At 35.2% G+C, this 18,288-nt stretch overlaps 1 long non-coding RNA gene across 3 annotated transcripts in view; it reads left to right on the forward strand.

Annotated features, from left to right (window-relative positions):
• The window catches only part of LOC117009754, a 209,368-nt gene extending 192,286 nt beyond the window's left edge, over positions 1-17,082 (forward strand). For all 3 annotated transcript variants that reach the window (XR_004420524.1, XR_004420521.1, XR_004420523.1), the window contains 2 exons: positions 12,941-13,064; positions 16,705-17,082. This is a non-coding gene — a long non-coding RNA (uncharacterized LOC117009754). The remainder of the gene's footprint in view (positions 1-12,940; positions 13,065-16,704) is intronic.
• Positions 17,083-18,288: the final 1,206 nt, after the last annotated feature.

Below are 18,288 nucleotides of genomic sequence, written 5' to 3' on the forward strand. Positions count from 1 at the left end.
TTTTTCTTTGCATGTGGTACTTTTTTCAGGAAAGATAATTTTCATGCAGTTATATTTAGTTAATTAAATATGGTGAGATAAGCAACCCATGATGCAAACATGACACTTTTCAAGGTTGCAGCACTTTCCTTGAGATTTACATAAGATTTATAAATATTAAAGCTACTTCATATAAATGTTAGATATAACACATGCAAATGCCTCTAGATGTAAACATAGACTCTATATTTGCAGATGCAGCTTAAAACTGTCAAAAATGTCAAATGCTTTTAGACACTAAAGTCATATCTTTGAAAATATTCATTGCAAGGCGTTAAACAAAGATTTCCAAACATTTTGGCTTATCGGTGTTTTGCTATTATTAAATCATGAAACTACACAATGATACTCCTAGAAATGACAAACAGCAGAACATCTATTCTTCGTTGTGTTGCTGGGGATCAATGTGCCCAAAGTGCACAAAATGAAAATTGAAGGAATGCTAAATTAATTTTTGTGCTTAAAAGGAAATAAAAATTTCAATTGTGTAACAACCTGTATAATGGAAACAGAAGTCTCATAAATTTGGCTTAAAATGCAGCCATCTTGCTTTCTAAAAACCTTAGACACCATTTTAAATGCATGTTAAAGACAAACAATGAATACTTGCAGAAAAAGCAAAAGACATAAATAAATTTTGGTGGGTACCATTACCATGCCTTTTACTGGGAAAAAAAAAAAGGTGATTAAATGGCTTTGCTTGTCATGAATAAGACAGTCAGAACCTCTCTAAAATTCTAAGAACAGCTCTGCCCAAAGAGATACCTTTTACCCTGAAAACACACCTTCATTTCTTCCTATAGACTCAGCATTTGTCTTAAACTTTGATGAATTAAAGCACTCCACATGCAATCTCTTATTTCCTAGTCAGCTTAACAAAATTAATATTGTCTCTACATCATGAAAAACATATTATATTCACTAGTATAGTTGTTTTAGTATAATGCAAGAATGGTTATGATGAGAATTCAAATGTATGTAATTTATAACATGTTTTGAATTAGCTAGCTAGCCATAGCACATAAACATCGACTATTTTTCTCTTTTCTATCTTCCTCAATCTTTTCATTAGTTTCATTCTAAGAAGCATCTAACTTTATTACAGAGGAGGAAAGATGAGCCACTTTAGTGAAAATTCTTGGAATATATTTCAAAATCTAGCTAGAGTAATTAAAACTGATAGACGTTGCACTGAACCCACTCAGTTGAAGGCATTTGCCAGCAGAGAGAGGGATGAAGACCAGAAGCAGCTAGCCAGAAAAAGAGAAGAAAGTGTAACTTGCTCATTTATAACAACTGGATTTGTAAGCCCGTATCTGTCAAAGCCTTAATGAAAATTAGACTAATAGCCAAAAAGTTCAAAGCCAGAAAGATGCCCTCTTAATTGAAAGGTCAGCCTTATCTCACACAGCAATTTAAGCTAATTAAATACAAACTAGTAGTCCCAGATTCACTTTATACCTAATGGAAAGAATTAGGTGTATCTATTTTATGATGAGAAGATTTCCTTTCAGTTTTTGCCTCTTTATTAATTTCTTATATGGAATACCTTAACTGCTTAAATTTAAAAGTTAACTTTTAATTCCCGAATTATACAGCATAAACATTAGCCAAAATGATTTAAAAAAAAATCCTATCCAGATCCAAAAGGAAGGTAGATTTCTCTTCAGTAAGACTTAGCTTCATAAGCGGATTGTGCATGGAGCTTGAAATTCTAAGCAAAAATGAAATAGAAATTAAAAAAACAGCTGAGTCATTCAGTAGGATATGAATCTGTAATATATAGGAAGAAATTTCCCCTGATGAGGTTATTTGTAGAGTGTAAATATGAACCATAGAGACTACTACAACATTATCTGATTTGCAGTGTTATCTTGGTGAGATCAGTGAGTAACAACTCTTCAGGTTTATTAAACAGAACTGAAAAAAATCCCCCAAATAACACCTGTTCCCCCCAGAATCAGCTTTATTCCCTTCTTATGAAGTACAGTGTTTCCTTAAAGGAACTCCAATCCTAACCTGAGTGTGAACTTCACAAATTGCCCACTGTTTCTCCACTAGATAGAGGCAGACAGTGTGAAACAGTGATAATTATTGCAAAGAATCACAGAATCGTGGAATAATTTACCCTGGAAAAGACCCTTAAGATCATTGATTCATCAAACTGTATTTGTTTTCTCCTTTTACCACCTGTAATGTTCTATCCTATGAAGTTAGTAATTCTTCCAAAAAACAATCTGAAAAATCTTTATTGCATGCAACAGCTTTGCAACTAGGTACTCAAAGAACTTGTGAAAGTTGAAGAGTTTCTGCTATTTCTGCTGCTTTTCCTTAGTAGTAAGGGCTTTTCTCATAGTTTAACCTTTGTATCTGCAAATACTCTTCCCTGGAATAAATGTAGGTGATACAAACATCTGAAATATATCTGAATTATTTGACCATTCAACTATTATTGAAAAGGAAATAGATATAGATGTTATACCTAAAGATCCCTCTGGAAAGTCACTAAGCCATACATCATATTTGAGACGAAAATTGCTTCACCAGATATCTTAGTAAAAAGTTTTCTGAGATGTATGTAAAAGATTGGATTTACATGTAAGACAGGATTACACAATCTTAATACCATGATTCTCTTGCCTATGAACCCTAAAGATCACAGAAATAGAGCAGTGCTCACCTCTTAGCCTACTTTCCATTGAAGATATATGATAGCAGCCAAATCAGACTGACAGGCTCAGTATGGTCAAAAGTTTATAAATTAGACAAATATTTTTTGATAAAATTATTGCCATTACTGAAATGAAGTCCTTCTGGGCACTAAGAAGGACAAAAAAATTTTTTTGAGATTTTTCAGACTTTTCAAGGAGTATTGCCAATAACAGTGCCTTTTGGGTTTACAGTATTTATGGTATACAAACAACTTGTCAAACTTCTTCTGTTTTGCTGTAGGTTATATTTAAAGCCACCAATAAGAGTTACAGTATCAGCAACATAATTTCAGCTGAAACATTGCCATTTCTGGCTGTGTTTGACTTCTAAGACTAACTTGTTCACCCCCAAAAAATCCGGAGTAATACAAATATACATTTTCAGTCCTTGTAAAGCAAGATTAACAGCATTCATGCTTTCTAGTAGCTAATAATTCTGGAATCTACTTCTAATAATTTAGAAAAATGTGTTGCTATCAGCAAAAAAAAAAACAAAACAAAAAAAACCAAAAAAAAAACCAGGAAAAATCAGTTATTGAACACATGGAGGGAAAGTCTCTAATTGGGTCCTGGGGTTTAAATAGCAGTCAGTTGTTCAGTTGTTCAACTGTTCCTTTTCACATTATGTTAACAAAGTGCTTCACATATTTTCATCACAAATACGGTCAAGGTAGACAGTGCACTTGTATTTTCAGGACTGTCCTCCTCCAAGAAACCAAACTCCTAGGCTGTTCCCTAAAACCCAGATTGGCAGACTGAGAGGTGTTTCTCAGTGTTTTGTGTACACCTGTCAAAAGCTGAGAAATAAAGGGCTTCAGAATGATCCCACTTAAGTTAAAAACCTGACCAAGCATTCCAATGGAAGTAGAGACAGATGAGTCTGCTGTTCTGCACAGGAAAATCAGAGAGATTCCGTCAGAAACTCAGAGGCCATGAGAGACACTGAACATGCATAAGTTGAACTGATAAGCTGTACAGCCTTGAGCATAAACAGGAGAGAGGAGTTTTGTTTCTGTCAGAATTTCATTCTTTGGGAGTAGCACAGAGTACCTTTGGTTTTCAGAAGGGGATAACATTTTTTAACTGCTACTTCTGTTTTTGATTGAAAATAACTTATTACCTTTGTCCAGAAACAAGAACTGATTCAGGTTTTTTATGTTATGTACTGGTACTCTTAAACAAAGTTATAGAAAACTCTCATGATATTCTGTCTGTCCTTTTTCTTAGAGTAAGCAGGGAAATTGTGTTTAAGTGGCATGAAGAGTCACAGAACATTTAAGTGTCTTTTTTTTCAGCTCACTGCAATTAAAAATATAATCTGATTATTATATTTTGCTGTATTTTAGTTGCTTAGAATTGCTGCAATTTTTCACTTCAACCAAGTTTAACTTTAATTAAAATGGAAATTGTTGCTGTTCTTGCTTTTAGCAGGAGTACAGTAATTTCACGAATACAAGCCGCACCAATTTGACTAAGATTTTGCTGCTAAAACGGAAATGCGGCTAATACTCAGGAGCGGCTAATATGTGAATAATTTTCTGACATTTACAACCTCAGAAGTGCCAGCCAGAGTGCCGAACCAAGCTGCTGCAAAGTCGGCATTTTGCGATTGTTAGAAATTGCTCCTCTGTTGCACCGCGGGTGGAGCCTGGCTGCCTGCAGGCAGCACGGGGGGCGGGGAGAGAGGCGGGAGAGCTCTTTCCTTCCCTCCTCTGCCGCAGCCCGGGGGAGAGACAGGGGGGCCCGCGCCGCCATTTCCGCGGCTCTGGGAGGAGGGGGGGGACCCAGGCCGCCACTGCAGCGGCTCTGGGAGGAGGCAGGGGGCTCCGTCCTCCCCGCCGCCGCGGGAGCGGGGGGGGCTCCATCCCTGCCTACCACCACAGGGCAGCGCCAGGCCGTGGTGATCGAGCCCAGTGGCAGCGGCGGCTGGCCCCCAGTGACCCCGCCGAGCGGCAGCGCTGGGCTGGGCTTCCTGGCCCCGTCAGCAGCCCCTAGCGGGCCGAGCCTGCACAGCCTTAGCTGAACCAGTAAACCCTGCCCTGCCGCCATTCTGTTACTATTTGGCAACTTTGTTGCACGCAGTCCTCGCTGTGAATGACAGAGCGGCTTAATATTCAGGTGCGGTTTATTTATGGACAAAAACCAAAATATTTGCCAACACCCAGAGATGCGGCTTATACTCAGTGCGGCTTGTATTCGTGAATTTACTGTAATTTTTTTTTTTTTTTAGGATTTTGTGTCTTCACCATTTTTCCCAGTCTGTTTTGCTCAAGGTGTTCTTACAGCCTTTTCTATGCCCACTACTGTCTGCTGCTAACTGAATTGGGACATGTGGTGTAAAATCACCCTTTTATTTGGTTTGAAGTTGATTGAGTTTTAAAGAAATGTATCTTAAAAATAATGATTGCTCCATTTCCTTGGTACAATTGCTAGCAATGTAATAGCCTAACTACAGAATACAACTATTAAAGCTCCCTGCAGTTTTCTTTTTTTTCTCTAATTTGTGAAGCAAGATTAAAAACTTCAAACCACTTATTCAAAGTGTTTGTATGAAGCCATTTTCATATTTTAAAGCATATTATATTGCATGTTTTTCGAACTACTATTCCTAGCATTCAATTCAAACACTTTGTTTAAACCTAGCATGAAAAGAAATGTCCATAGTTTGGGAAAACAGGCTGAGCAACTCAGATCAGGGAATGACTCTGTAAGAGTTTTTACTTATGTGCTTTTGCATATCTGCTTTTCACAGTTGCTGCAACACTTGGGAAATAATCTCTAGGACACAAAGTATATCTCTGCTTGGTCAGTAAAGAGAAGAATGGTCTAGGACTTGATTCAACAAAATATCTGTTGGTCTTCTCCGAGGTATCTTCTAACATCCTTCTTACTTTATACACAGTAGATAACATGGAAATAAAAAAAAAATCTATTTACATCACATCTTCAAAACATTACCTGCTTACATCAAAACATATCCTTATCATGCTGAGGGCAGAACATACTTGAAAGATTCAGTATGTCTCACAAAGTAATGGTCCAGATAGAATTTTTGTCTATTCTTCCCCCTTTGTGATACTCACACTTTGCAAGGGTTAGAACAACAAGCAGTAGCTCCTTTCTTAGGCTCCTTTCTTAGACTCCTTTCTTTCTTGAGCTGTTAGAGCAGAAGAATCAGGAACTCTCCTCCAACCTGCTATTTGCCAATTATTACATCATTTGTTTGAATTTGATTCTTATTAGTTTCACTTGATGGTCCCTGGATCCTGTACTGGGAGGATTTATATACTTGAACACCTGCATTGAAATGCATTGAAATTCACCATTTGAATTTATGTATTCCTTGCAACTCCAACCAATGCAGCCTTTTATCCTCTGGTTACTGATAGTATTTTGCATTTGCGTATGCATACCAATGTGGACATTAAAATAGAGCAGATAAATCTTTCCTTAGAAGCACATTTTCTTTATTCCTCTAACTGAAAAGGGAAACTAGGAAGTTTACCTTAGCTGCAGATTTTACATTACAGATAAATTAGATATGTACAGTGTGGAACCACCCTTACTGACCAAGTTAACGCTCCCCTCAAGAACTTATTAGCTTCACTCTCACCAGTATCTAAAGAGATTCACAGGATGGAGTGTCAGCAGTAAAATTGTCAGTTATAACTGTTATTTTCTAGGTTCCAAATATGTTCAGTCTTGTTTAGTCGTAAGACATTATACAGGGGGTGATTAGGGATAAGTGTATATTTAGATGGTTCAGATACACTCTTCTGACATCTGATTTGCTAAGGCCACACGTTTTCCTAAGTGGAATATGTGTTCTTGTATTTTGGGATAATCATGTCTTCTAATGACCAAAGATTTCTGGTCTTTACACTTTTTTACCTTTCACATAAAGCCAGGTTTCATCGTAAAATAATATGTTTCCTTTTTTTATTATAATAATTTCACCTGCTTTCATAGTCTTTTCATTTCCCTGACTTCGTGCACTGGAACATTAAAAGAAATTCCATGTTTACTCTCTTTTCAATTTGTGATTTTATAAAACTCTTTCAGGTGACAGAACATGTACTGTACACTATACTTGAGATGGAGCTCTTTCATGCATTTCTACAGCAAAAATTAATCAAAAAGAAGAGAGTAGAAGAAAGTAATCTATTTTAGCTATTCATTAAAATATTCCTTTTTTTAAAGAAATAATTGCTCATTTAATTTTATTAAGATTCCATTTATTAGTTTTTCAGCATATTTTTAATCAACAGTTAAGAACACTCAGAATTTTTAAGGCATTCTGCAACAATTCACAGCCAGCTCTTGCAGCCTGTGTGTACCAGGAAACTAGAGAGTTGTGATTGGAGTGCTTAGAAGATGGAAAAATCAGGTCAGTCTCAAACTGTTAAAACAACACTTTACTAGACTGACATTAATTAACATCACACATTGATAATAATTAGTTATTGCACATTGTTAATCATTATCACTGCATACTGAAAGTAATTCTTCCTTAATAATTATCCTATACCAGATGTGAATATGCAAAATCACGAAGATAATGCTGTGCAGTCACTGCTAATGGCTTCAGACTGTGATGCTCGTATTCACTGAGCTCAGTGTGTGCTCCACCTGCTTCCACCACCCCATACCCTTATTCTCGTATCCACCTGTGCTTTACTACTTGGTTAGTTTTTTTTTAAGCAAAACCAACCCTTATCCACCTCTACAGCATACATGCAAAATGTCAAGAGGTCTTTAGTCCAACCTCCTTCTAGACGAAGGGTCAGATCCCTGTTTGCACCAGAATGTTCTTGTAAACCTTTCAAGACTGATGCAGCACAACATCCCTGGACAATCTGCGCCACTGCTCAGCCAAAGGAGAAAACATTTGACCAGCATGGAGTTGTTTAGGTTCCCAGAGACTCACTGCTTTCAGCCTCTGCTCACACTGGCAAGACCATAAGAAAATTGCCCAGGGTAATGAGCTCCTTGCTGCCAAGTTCACACAGCCAATTCCCATAACAAACTGGTAACAAAAGGCATGGCTGGTCCTTGCATTGTCAAGCACAGATAATACAAGGCCTGTGGTGTAGTGATACAGATATAGAAAAGTGTCTCCAATTATGCAATTGTTGCTAATATTTTGGCTTAAAATAAGCTGCATATAAAATCTACTCACTCAGCTTCATCTTTCATGGGTGAAACAGGTATCCATATCTGGTTAGATAAATTTATTTATTGTTATCTTGAAATGTTTTAATCTAATTCATTTTCAAAGTCGTTTGAAAACATGAGGCACAATATAAGCATCAACACAGAATCCTATGGAATGAAGCCACTGGTGGCATCCTGTTGTAAATAATAATCCTCACTTAACTATAGCTCCATATCAAATTAGTTTCTCAGACTTCATGAAAAGCTATTTTCTGTAAGGCCAAGCATACTGTAAGAACCTGGTATGCTTAACTACTTCAAACCCTCCAATTTTTTATGCTTTAAATAGCAATCCCTGAAAGTGGCATTCATGGTATTTCCTATTGCATGTTTTCCCACATATTAAATAATTTTATTCATGTCCTAATTATTGTCATTCTCATTGATTTTGCATATATTATGGAAGGACTTATTTTTGTACGGGCTTCTTTAGTTTCTTGCTTTTCTATGGGGTTTTAATATGATTTTAAGTTCTGAGTTTCTCCTGGGTCTTAACATCTTCCCCTCTCATATCTCACTATATCTAATAGTTCCTTTGGTGATTTATTACATTTTTATACTTCTCTCAGGTTTTTATTTTGTAATCAACTTTGGAAGAAGAGAAAAATTAGTATACTATCTGCACCAGACATTTATTCTTGTATGTGTCTATTAATGAAAGAAACTGAAATTCAGGGTCTCTTTCATCTCTTAGCATGATTTTGGTGTCTGAAACATAACTTAAGAATTAATTTTGGTTTTTTTTCAGGAAAAGGAGAGAGTGATCCACACATTTCAAATCTCTGATATTTAATCTTTTATAGTCTTTGTTCTGTAAGTCTATATTGTTATCCATCGCAATATTGAAATTCAGAGAACATAGAGGTTAGTGTCAATGCTGAAATCCCAAGTGATCAGGAAGCATCTTTTTTTTCTTCCAGTATATGGGGTTTTTTTTCATTTTTATCCCAAGATGTTTGGGGTTTCTTGTTTCATATTTATTTATATTTATTTATTATTTATTCTTTCATGTAGTTCAGTTTTATAATTTTATTCTCTAAGGGAATAACATCAGATATGAAAAAGCAGGAGTATTGGTGTAACATTTCTGTTATTAGAATAGCACATCCAGAACAGTATTACAGTGGGAGATTAAATTCTCTTTGTTATGGAAATGTTTTCTTTTTGGCAAAATAAAATAAATTTTAAAAAATCCACCTTTCTACCACATTTGATTATCCCTTTGTTTCCTGAAATGGATATTGTTATATGGATTAAGGTTTTAAATGAAATTCAAGGGTGAAGGGATTACATAAACCATAATCAGAGTGAGTTTCTCTGCATCATGTTGTATTGGTATATCATAGTTTGTATGAATCATAAGTTAACTTTGATGAGTTTTCTGAACATTTTCTTAAAGTCAAGTTTCATTAAAAGAGACATTTATTCTCACCATTGTGTTCTAGTTTCAAAATTCAAATTATTATGGTTTGTTAGTGTTAGCATAGAACTTAATACACTGATAATTATTGGCTGCTGATCTGATATACTGTCTTCTAGATGTCCACTTCTTGACTGTTTTCTTTTTTTTTTTTCCCCAGTTATAAATCCATTTATTCTCTTGGCAAAAATAGATGGCTGGAAATAATCATACAAATCATACCTAGAACTACATAAATTTGGGGACCACCATACGAAAAAATACTTGCTTTTTTTCCTACGTGGTAATAAGGCAAAGGAATATGAAGAGATTCCACAAAAAGTTCTCCAAAAATAAGTTTTACTCCAGAATACTGTTGTAGTTTTTTTGGGAATTCAAGTCTTTATGTGGCTAACAGACTTTAGACTGCACTCATGCTATCAGAATACTTAGGGCTGTGCTAGCCCTAAACTAGTAAAGTTCTGCTCTTCTTCGTGACAGCAATTTCCTCTTTTAGGCTAAGATGGGCATTTCAGGCAGTACTTCAACACCAAATCAGCTGGAGTTGTATGTGGCACAGCAGTAACTTTATCCCAACTTACTGAAAGACAATGTAATCCAATTAGCTGATGTCTTACTTAGAACACAAAATACTGATTTGAATATTGAGATGATATTTGCATAGAAAGAGATTAGGAGATCTCTAAGTGTACTCTAAAGATATTAAAAACTTCATTTTTTCTGTCTAAGCACAAAGAAATCTGCCATTTGACTTCAATTACTCTCAAGGAGTTAGTCAAGACCAGATATCTCACAAAAACTCACTACCTCATCATGTTAGACTTAAATGCAAAGTTCAAAAGTAAGCCTCAAAATGGAGACAATAATGTCACACCTTACACTGCCATTTTCATTTACAAATTTTGCATTGTTTACCCACGTTTGTGTACCTTCAGCAGAAGATGTAAGTGTACAACCAAATTAGGTTGCAGTAATCATTGTAACAGTGTGCTGAGAGGAGGGATCTGTGGATCAAAGTCCAGGGAAAACACAGGTTGTGCTGTCAAGGTGAATTTGCACTATTCGTCTTTTTGGCATTGGGTTCTGAGGTGAAGTGACCCTTCATAATTAAGGGAAAGCTGCAGGCATCCACCTTCAAATGCTGCTGCAGTCTGTGAATATTAATCTCTTCTTAGTACCCTTAGAGATGAGAAGAGCAGAGTTGTAGAAGAACTTTCATTATTTGGCATTTCCTCTTGGCTCACTAAGGCACTGAATTATTTGGCAATGGTTATATTAATTAATGCTTAAAAAAACGCCTAACTGATTCTCTCCGCTCAGTATCTAGAGAATCTGAGTTCGCAACCTGAATTTATAAATTTCATTTCCCATGTACATCATAAATATCAGGCATGTAGGTAATGTGCTTGACAGACTTAAATCGCTATTTCTCTCAATTGCTTTCTTTTATTGCAAAGAAGTGCCAGTCCTGTAATATACTTCCTTATTATTTCTTTGATCAATTATGCTCTCAGCTTTGACTTTGATAACAAATAGCAGGTGTTGTGGTTTTTACTGCACTGTGATACTGTCAGACTGGAAAGAATTTTGTATAAAGCAGCACATTTACCTTTATTTAGTAGTGGTGGTACACTACCCTTTAGTGCCTACTTCATTTTTTGTAGCTATGTGAAAGCATAATGGGAAATTCAGGTGTGTTGTCTTGCATGCAGTGTTTCAGAAAGCAAGAATTCAGTCTTCATTTGAATAGCCCAGGAAAATAACTGAAAGACATGCTGGAAAAGATGATCTGAAAATATTTAATGGGAAAGAATGATGTCAGATATTAAAATAAAAACCCCAAAGCAACACAAACAAACAAACCCTGAACCAAAACAGACAAATAAAAAAAGACTTCTTTGTACAAGATATATAGACCATTGAAGGTACGGTATCACAGATCTAAAATCAGGAGTGTGAAGCTTTGAATTGTGTTTCAGTGGCAAGGTTTTTAGCATAAAGTAAGAAAAATAAAATAAAAGCCAATAATGCTATTGTTTTAACTTGTGAGAACCAGGAACTATAGCAGTATTTTATTTATATTATTTATATTTATTTCCCTTCTGGATTTGTTCTGATTTTGTTCTCTGTATCTGTCTCAGATACATTTCAATAAAATAAAATAATGTCTCTGGTCTGTGTTCAGGTGCTGTTAAGAATTCCAGAGCAGCCTTGTCTTTCTACAGTTTTTAAGATACCCCAAATGGATTACTAGTGAAAAAAAGGACAAGTTATAGCAGATTATAAGAAAGAAACAGTGGAGGAATAAGGATGTTCATAATGAAAATAGATCTTACAAATTTTAATGTAAATCTGGCAATGACCAAAATCAGATACCACTGGAGATATGAAAGAAGCCTTGCAACAAATGCAGGGAGTTCAGCTACTCCCCTTGATAACAGAGAATCTTTATCAATCCCTGGACATTAAACCAAGGACTGTGGGCTGGCTTGCATCCAGGTTGCTTAGTACCAGTTGCATTAGGATGAAAACAGTGCATTCACGATTTGTATCATTTGGGTGCCCTGTGATGCCTCTGCAAGGTTGTCTCGTATCTTTCTTTTCTCAATAAATGGGATACAATGATAGGGCTGTGCTGCACAGGACCAAAGTGTGGGGTTTTTACATTATTTTGAGAGGCAGAGATTCAGTCTGGATTTTTACCAAGGTGGAGCAGAAGGAGCAAAGCTTTGGACAGTCTCATGGTTTTGCTGTCCTTTATGAGTACTCCTTTCAGAGAACTGTCTTTAGAATGAAATAGAATATTTCCTAGGGACAACCTCAACTGACTGGGAGTACATTAGTTGTTGAATTAGGTGGGGAAAGAAAGATCCAAATACTTATCTTGTTTCCTGTCTGTCTGTTTGTTTTTAGCAACATAGATATATTCATTATATTTATGTACTTTGCTCCTATGAAATGTGGTGGGTTGATCTGGGCCAGCTACCAGACGCACAGGGCAGGGGAGAAAATGTCTTTATAAAGCCCCCGGGCTGACATAAGGGCAGGGAGATTACTTATCATAGCAACTCCAAAGAGAACTGACAATCTGTATTCCACTCAAAATTCTCCATGTATTCTGAAAGGATACACTTTCCATGTAATTTATCAATTAGCATTAAAAACCATGGGGTATGTCCTCAGAAATTCTAATAGAACATGAACTTGAACTCAGGTTTTATCTAGTCTTATCTGCGTAGGATGGCTCTAAGGTATATTTTAGCAACTGACTCCTCAAACAGTCCACACAAAGCATTCTTTGAATTCCCATTTCTTCAGCACCATACCACAACATTTATGTGTATTTGTACTCTTGCCATGCCAGCAGCAAATATTGTCTTAACACGCTGCATTTCACCTCGTAAGGGCATAAGAAAACTTATAAAGTTACTTTCTTATAAAAGAGAGGAACTCCAGGGCTCAATTAGTTCAAGAGTCAAGGTAAATTCTATGCGTTCAGATCAGAGAATTGCAAAGTATTATTAGATGCTGTAATTTTGATGTCTTCTCAACCTAGGAAGAGATCCAGCCAGGACGAACTTGTCCGTCACACCTGACTACTGAGTTATGTATACAACAAACCCTAAAGGACAACTTCTGAAAGCTGGCAAGTTCTGCATTATAAGAGAGGCAGTGAGCAGGTCTGTTATCATAACATGTGAGTTTTATTGCTTGTCATCTGAGTGTGGCTGAAAAAACATGATTTTCAGTCTCATACTTTCTAACTAAAACGGTAAAAAATTGATGTCTTGAAGAAAATTGCACGTAATTGCAGTTTTTAAAATTTATTTTAAAAATATATTTTTAAGCTGCTCTTTTTAGCGTGAGAGTTATTTCAAACTTTGTAATTTGATTAACAATTAAAAAATTTACTCTTGATATTAATCTGTTTAGGTTGATAGATCAGAAATATTTAATCAAATCTGGACAAATATTCACATGATTTATACTGCATATTTAGCCCTTCCTTAAGTACATTGTTACAACATTTCAATGTTTCACCTTTGTCAGTTTTAAGGTCCTATGAAGGTGCCTTGTTTCGAAGGAGATTTGCAAAAAACCTGCACTCTCTTTTTATTTCATCACATTGAAGTATAAATATAAGTCCCTTAACTGTGCTAAAGACATTTTTTCCTGTATTTACAAATTAATTCAATCAAATTAGCTGTCCAGAATATATTATTCCCTGGTTATTTGGAGGGAGAGAGGTGTTAACAAAAGCTTTAGTTTTCTTTACTTTTTTTTTTTTTTCATGTTTTCATTTTTGGTTGCTCTTCAAAGAACAAATTATAGAGATTTTCATTATTAAAAGAATGGAGTTACATATATGTTGTTTAGTACCTTTTGGTAGATTTACAAAATTACTTTGTTCTTTCTCTAGAGTAATTTTTATTGTTTTAATATTTTTAAAACATTTTTTGTATACTGTCAAATCAAATCATGTTCATGGTTGCCTCATCACATCAACAACTCTCTGAAATTACTTTTAGATTATATTTCCAATAGTAATACAAGCTAAGGAGTAAGAGCATTTTAAATTATGCTAAGCATGGCCATCTGACAATACTCTGATTCAAATCTGTGTTGGGACACTTTTAGGACACACTGTCCTTATTATATCCTCTCTCACTCTACCTGTTTTACACTAAGCTCCAAAATAATCTCAGAGGATAAGTTTCTCCTGAACTGCAGTTTCTTTTAAGGACACAAGGCAAGTCCTGACGAATTTACTCAGAACCTGTGTCAGAGTCTGATGTCAGATGTCTGATGTCAGAGTCTCCTCCTATTTTAAATCTCTCTGACTCGGGGAAACATTTACCCAACCAGATGATCCACTCAGCTGTTGGTAGTGGTTTATCTGTAACAGCACTGCTGTGTAAGATGAGCAGGCATACTGACACCCTTGCCCATATCAACCTTCTTCCTCTGTTGGGTTTTCCTCAGTGAATCACATTCCAGCCCTAGGGGTTTAGTCAGTAACCATCTGCTATCGATGTTGAAAATTCTTCTGTCCTTTTTTTGTTCTCTCTTCTACTACTTTCACTAAAACTAATTTTTCCTTATCCTTGTTGTGTTTCTATATTTGGCTATATAGTCATTTTGCAATAGAGTAAAATATTTTTCATAAGTATATGAAGATTCAAAATCACCAGATTGTTCAGGAAAGGGCCTCAATTTGCTTTTCTAGGCCAATAATTTTGAAAAAAATGTTAATTTTTTTTCTTGACTCACAACTTTTTTGAGGATTATATTGAACTGGCAATTTCCTGACTAAAAATCAGTATGGAATTTATGAATATTTTAATGCTGAACAAGTAGAAATATGCTATGGTATAATCATGTGTACCTAAAGTATGATTTTTACTTGCCATTCTGTAGCACATTATTCATTCTAACTAGCATAATTTCTGAATTTCTGCATTGGATTAATAACCTAAAATTAAGGTTACTCATTCATATTTAAATTCAATATTAATTTCAAATTTGACATTATTTGCCTGATTAAAATAAAAATACATGGTTTAAATTCTGTTGTCTTAATTCCAGACTATTTTTATTTAGATCATGGCATTGTTCATTGTGTGCCCTGAGGCACACATTTACGTTTAGGGTTACATAATCTCAGAGGTGCTTTCCAACCCTAACCATTCTCTGATTATATGATTTTGTTATAAAAAATACTTTTCCAGTGATTCTTAATTACTTTTATGTTTGTTACTTCATTTTTCAGTGTCTGAACTGAAAATACTATTCAAAGATAGTTCATCATTTTTCCATTTAATTGGAATCACATTGTATGGGAGGCGTAGATCATTCTCATAACTTGACTGTCAAAGTATATCCAGTACTATGTAAAGCAGTGTTAGTCAGGGCTCTCACTCTTACACTCTATCAAACTTAACAAAAATATTTGTACACTGATGGGGTGGGGCTTTTTGGTTTTTTTCTCTCAATCACTGGAACCAGGATCATGGATAATACTATAGGTCACGTCTCCCTGAGAAAAAGGAAAAAGAAGTTAATCAGAGATATGCACGTTTAGGACGGGACGTTTTTTCCGAATCCTTTTTCCCTTCATTCCTGCTAAAACATTAAGATTTTCAGTGCTTAAAAGGTAGACTCCTTCTTTTTATTGCCAGTAGCCTCTCATGGTTGTTACTGTTTCTTCTCTTTGAGAGAAGGTAAAGGTAAAGAGTCATCATCTAATAAATTCTTCAGCTCTTCGTTTTGCATAGCAATTAAAAGAGATGAGTTTTTTCATTTAAAAAGTATGGAATATGTAATGTTCAGTGACACACATCAACTGAAACACTGAGTTTTTTAAAAACACTACTCTTGAATTGCTCTTATTTAGCCATTATGTTTCAGATATTGTCTTCACATATATTTCAGTTGATATAAATCCAAGTGTTATCTGATAGACTAAAATATTTCTTCAAACAAAAGTCTCAGCACTTACTGCATGTCAGCGCCTTTATTTTCCTGACTTGGAATTTTATTTAATATGTCCTACTTCATGTATCCATTGTCATGTACAGCTGGAGAGAGCATCTATGTATGAAAGAATATTCAAAATAGAAGTTGCTCCTTAATAATTTTCATTCTCAGCATTTCTTGTGGTTTTATATTTATGAAAAATGCAAAGAAGCATTAATTAATCTTGTGCAGTTAATGAAGACATTCAAATCTAAAAACAAAATGCTTTTCTTAATTGGTTACCAAAACTTAATGATACTTTTAAAGTCTCTAAGTCCCAGATAAAATGGGGACAATGTCAAATGTATTGTGGAAAATACAAATGCATGACATAATGGCATAGCCCTGTCATATAACCAGAAGGTTTTTGCTTTAGAGGAAAAGGTGATCTGAAATCTCTTCCTAGCCCAGTGCTCATTCTGTTGACCAGATTAAGCCATTCTAGGACTTTTTAAGATTTAGAAAGGCAAGGAAAGGCAATATAAGGCAAAATATTTGTAGAAGTGTTTTTATTAACTTTTAAGTTATTTTCTGTCTCATAGTAAGGTTATTTAATCTCTAGTGGTTATTTTGTTTTTAAATTCCACAAAATTTGTAATGCTTCCAGCCCAAACTATTCTATTGTTCTATATTTCTATGATCAAAACATTATTGCACAAGAAGTCTTTTCCGTCATTTGCCTGTGCTGTTCTTGCCTTCATCCTTCTCTTAGTTTAGAACAGCTTCTTGTAGACTGTACAGTGAACCAAGTTTTGGCTTGAGCATAAAAGAGTAATTTATTCTTTTTCTTTGTTTATTTTGCAGCTATTTTCTGCTCTGATCCAGCCGGAAGTCTTGTAAACTCTTAAGCTGGTCTAATGGTGTAAGAAGCTAAATGATAAAACTGAGTCACCAGAATAAAAAGAGGGCTGGGAACTTGACTGTGTCAGGTTCATGTGTATGCTGAACTCCAGTTTAGAGCAATGAAAGCAATATAATTTTACTGCCACAGAATTTCAGTAGCATTTCTCAGATTCAAAGCATATTAATAGTGGTTCCCTGCTTAATATTAATAGTGTTAACTGTTGCCAAATTGAAATACTCTTTGTGGGGTTGGTCTTGATGATAGAAATGCAGAATGTAGTACTTCGTAACCATCTTATGGCATCTATTTTGTTTATTTATCACACTCTCATTTGAAAACTGTCGGGTTTCTTCTACTTTTTTTCTTCTGAAAATTATTCTTTTAGACTTATCAACTTTCTTTAAACAGGTTTTAAAACATATTTATGGTGAAATTGTACTCATTCTTGTATCTGTACTTTGAATATCTTGTATTCAGTAGCTTTGTTTACTCCTGCTTTTCTGTGACATCCCCTTTGTGATGCATTTGAGAAACATATGGTTTCAACTGTCTTCTCCTTCTCCTTCTTCGTCTTCTTCTTCTTCTTCTTTTCTTTTTTTTTTTCTTCTTCTTTTTCTCCTTCTTCTTCTTCTTCTTCTTCTTCTTCTTCTTCTTCTTCTTCTTTTTCTTCTCCTGCTTCTTCTTCTTCTTCTTCTTCTCCTCTATTTTTTTGAAGTAGAATAAACTACATGGCATCCTGAAGTAAAACAGGTTATATATGATACTCATTCTTTACATCAGTTTGAGCTCATCTCCCTTGAATGTGTATCACCAAAAAGATACACAGGACTTCATTTTGAACAGCTTCTCACACAATGGCAGTTGGATCCATTCCTGTTGAACAGAGCCCTCCTGACATTCTGACATTGTAACTCCCAGTTTTTTGCCACCTGTAATTTTTGTTGTCTTGTGCTTGGTTTTGATTCTGATGTTAAAGAAACACTAATCTTTGAATAATTTTTTGATGGACTGAGATTGACTCAAAATTCATTTTTCCTCTTTTTAGAGACATTTACTGTTGTCTTTTCTTTAATATGGTCTTGGACATCACATCTTTCATCACGTTACAGCTGTTTTTCTGTTAATCCATGAGTGCTTAAGAAAAGAAAGAAACCCAAATCCATCAATCAAACTATTTCTAAACTGTCACTTTTGATTAATAATTATATCTATACATATGGACAATAAAATTAATTAAATCTATACATTTGTGTTTCTTGAAATGCAAATTTAGCTAACAAGATGTAATTTTACTCATGTTAATGCAATTGCCAATTATAATCTGATTTAAGAAAAATACAGCTGGCTGTGTTTTCTTTTTGGTGTGTCTAAATGGAGCTGTTGCTAACATTCTGACCACATTTGGAGGACATTAACTTGCTTAGTCTTGAGCAGGCGGAATATAATAACTGATTGTGTCATGCCTGCTGAGTGCCTTGTTTTTCCTAAATTGAATGGCATGTATATCACGCAGAATTGTTGAGAGTCAAGGGGGAGTTGCAGCT

Source organism: Catharus ustulatus, chromosome 2 (genome assembly GCF_009819885.2).
Source record: "Catharus ustulatus isolate bCatUst1 chromosome 2, bCatUst1.pri.v2, whole genome shotgun sequence".
Classification (NCBI taxonomy): domain Eukaryota; kingdom Metazoa; phylum Chordata; class Aves; order Passeriformes; family Turdidae; genus Catharus; species Catharus ustulatus.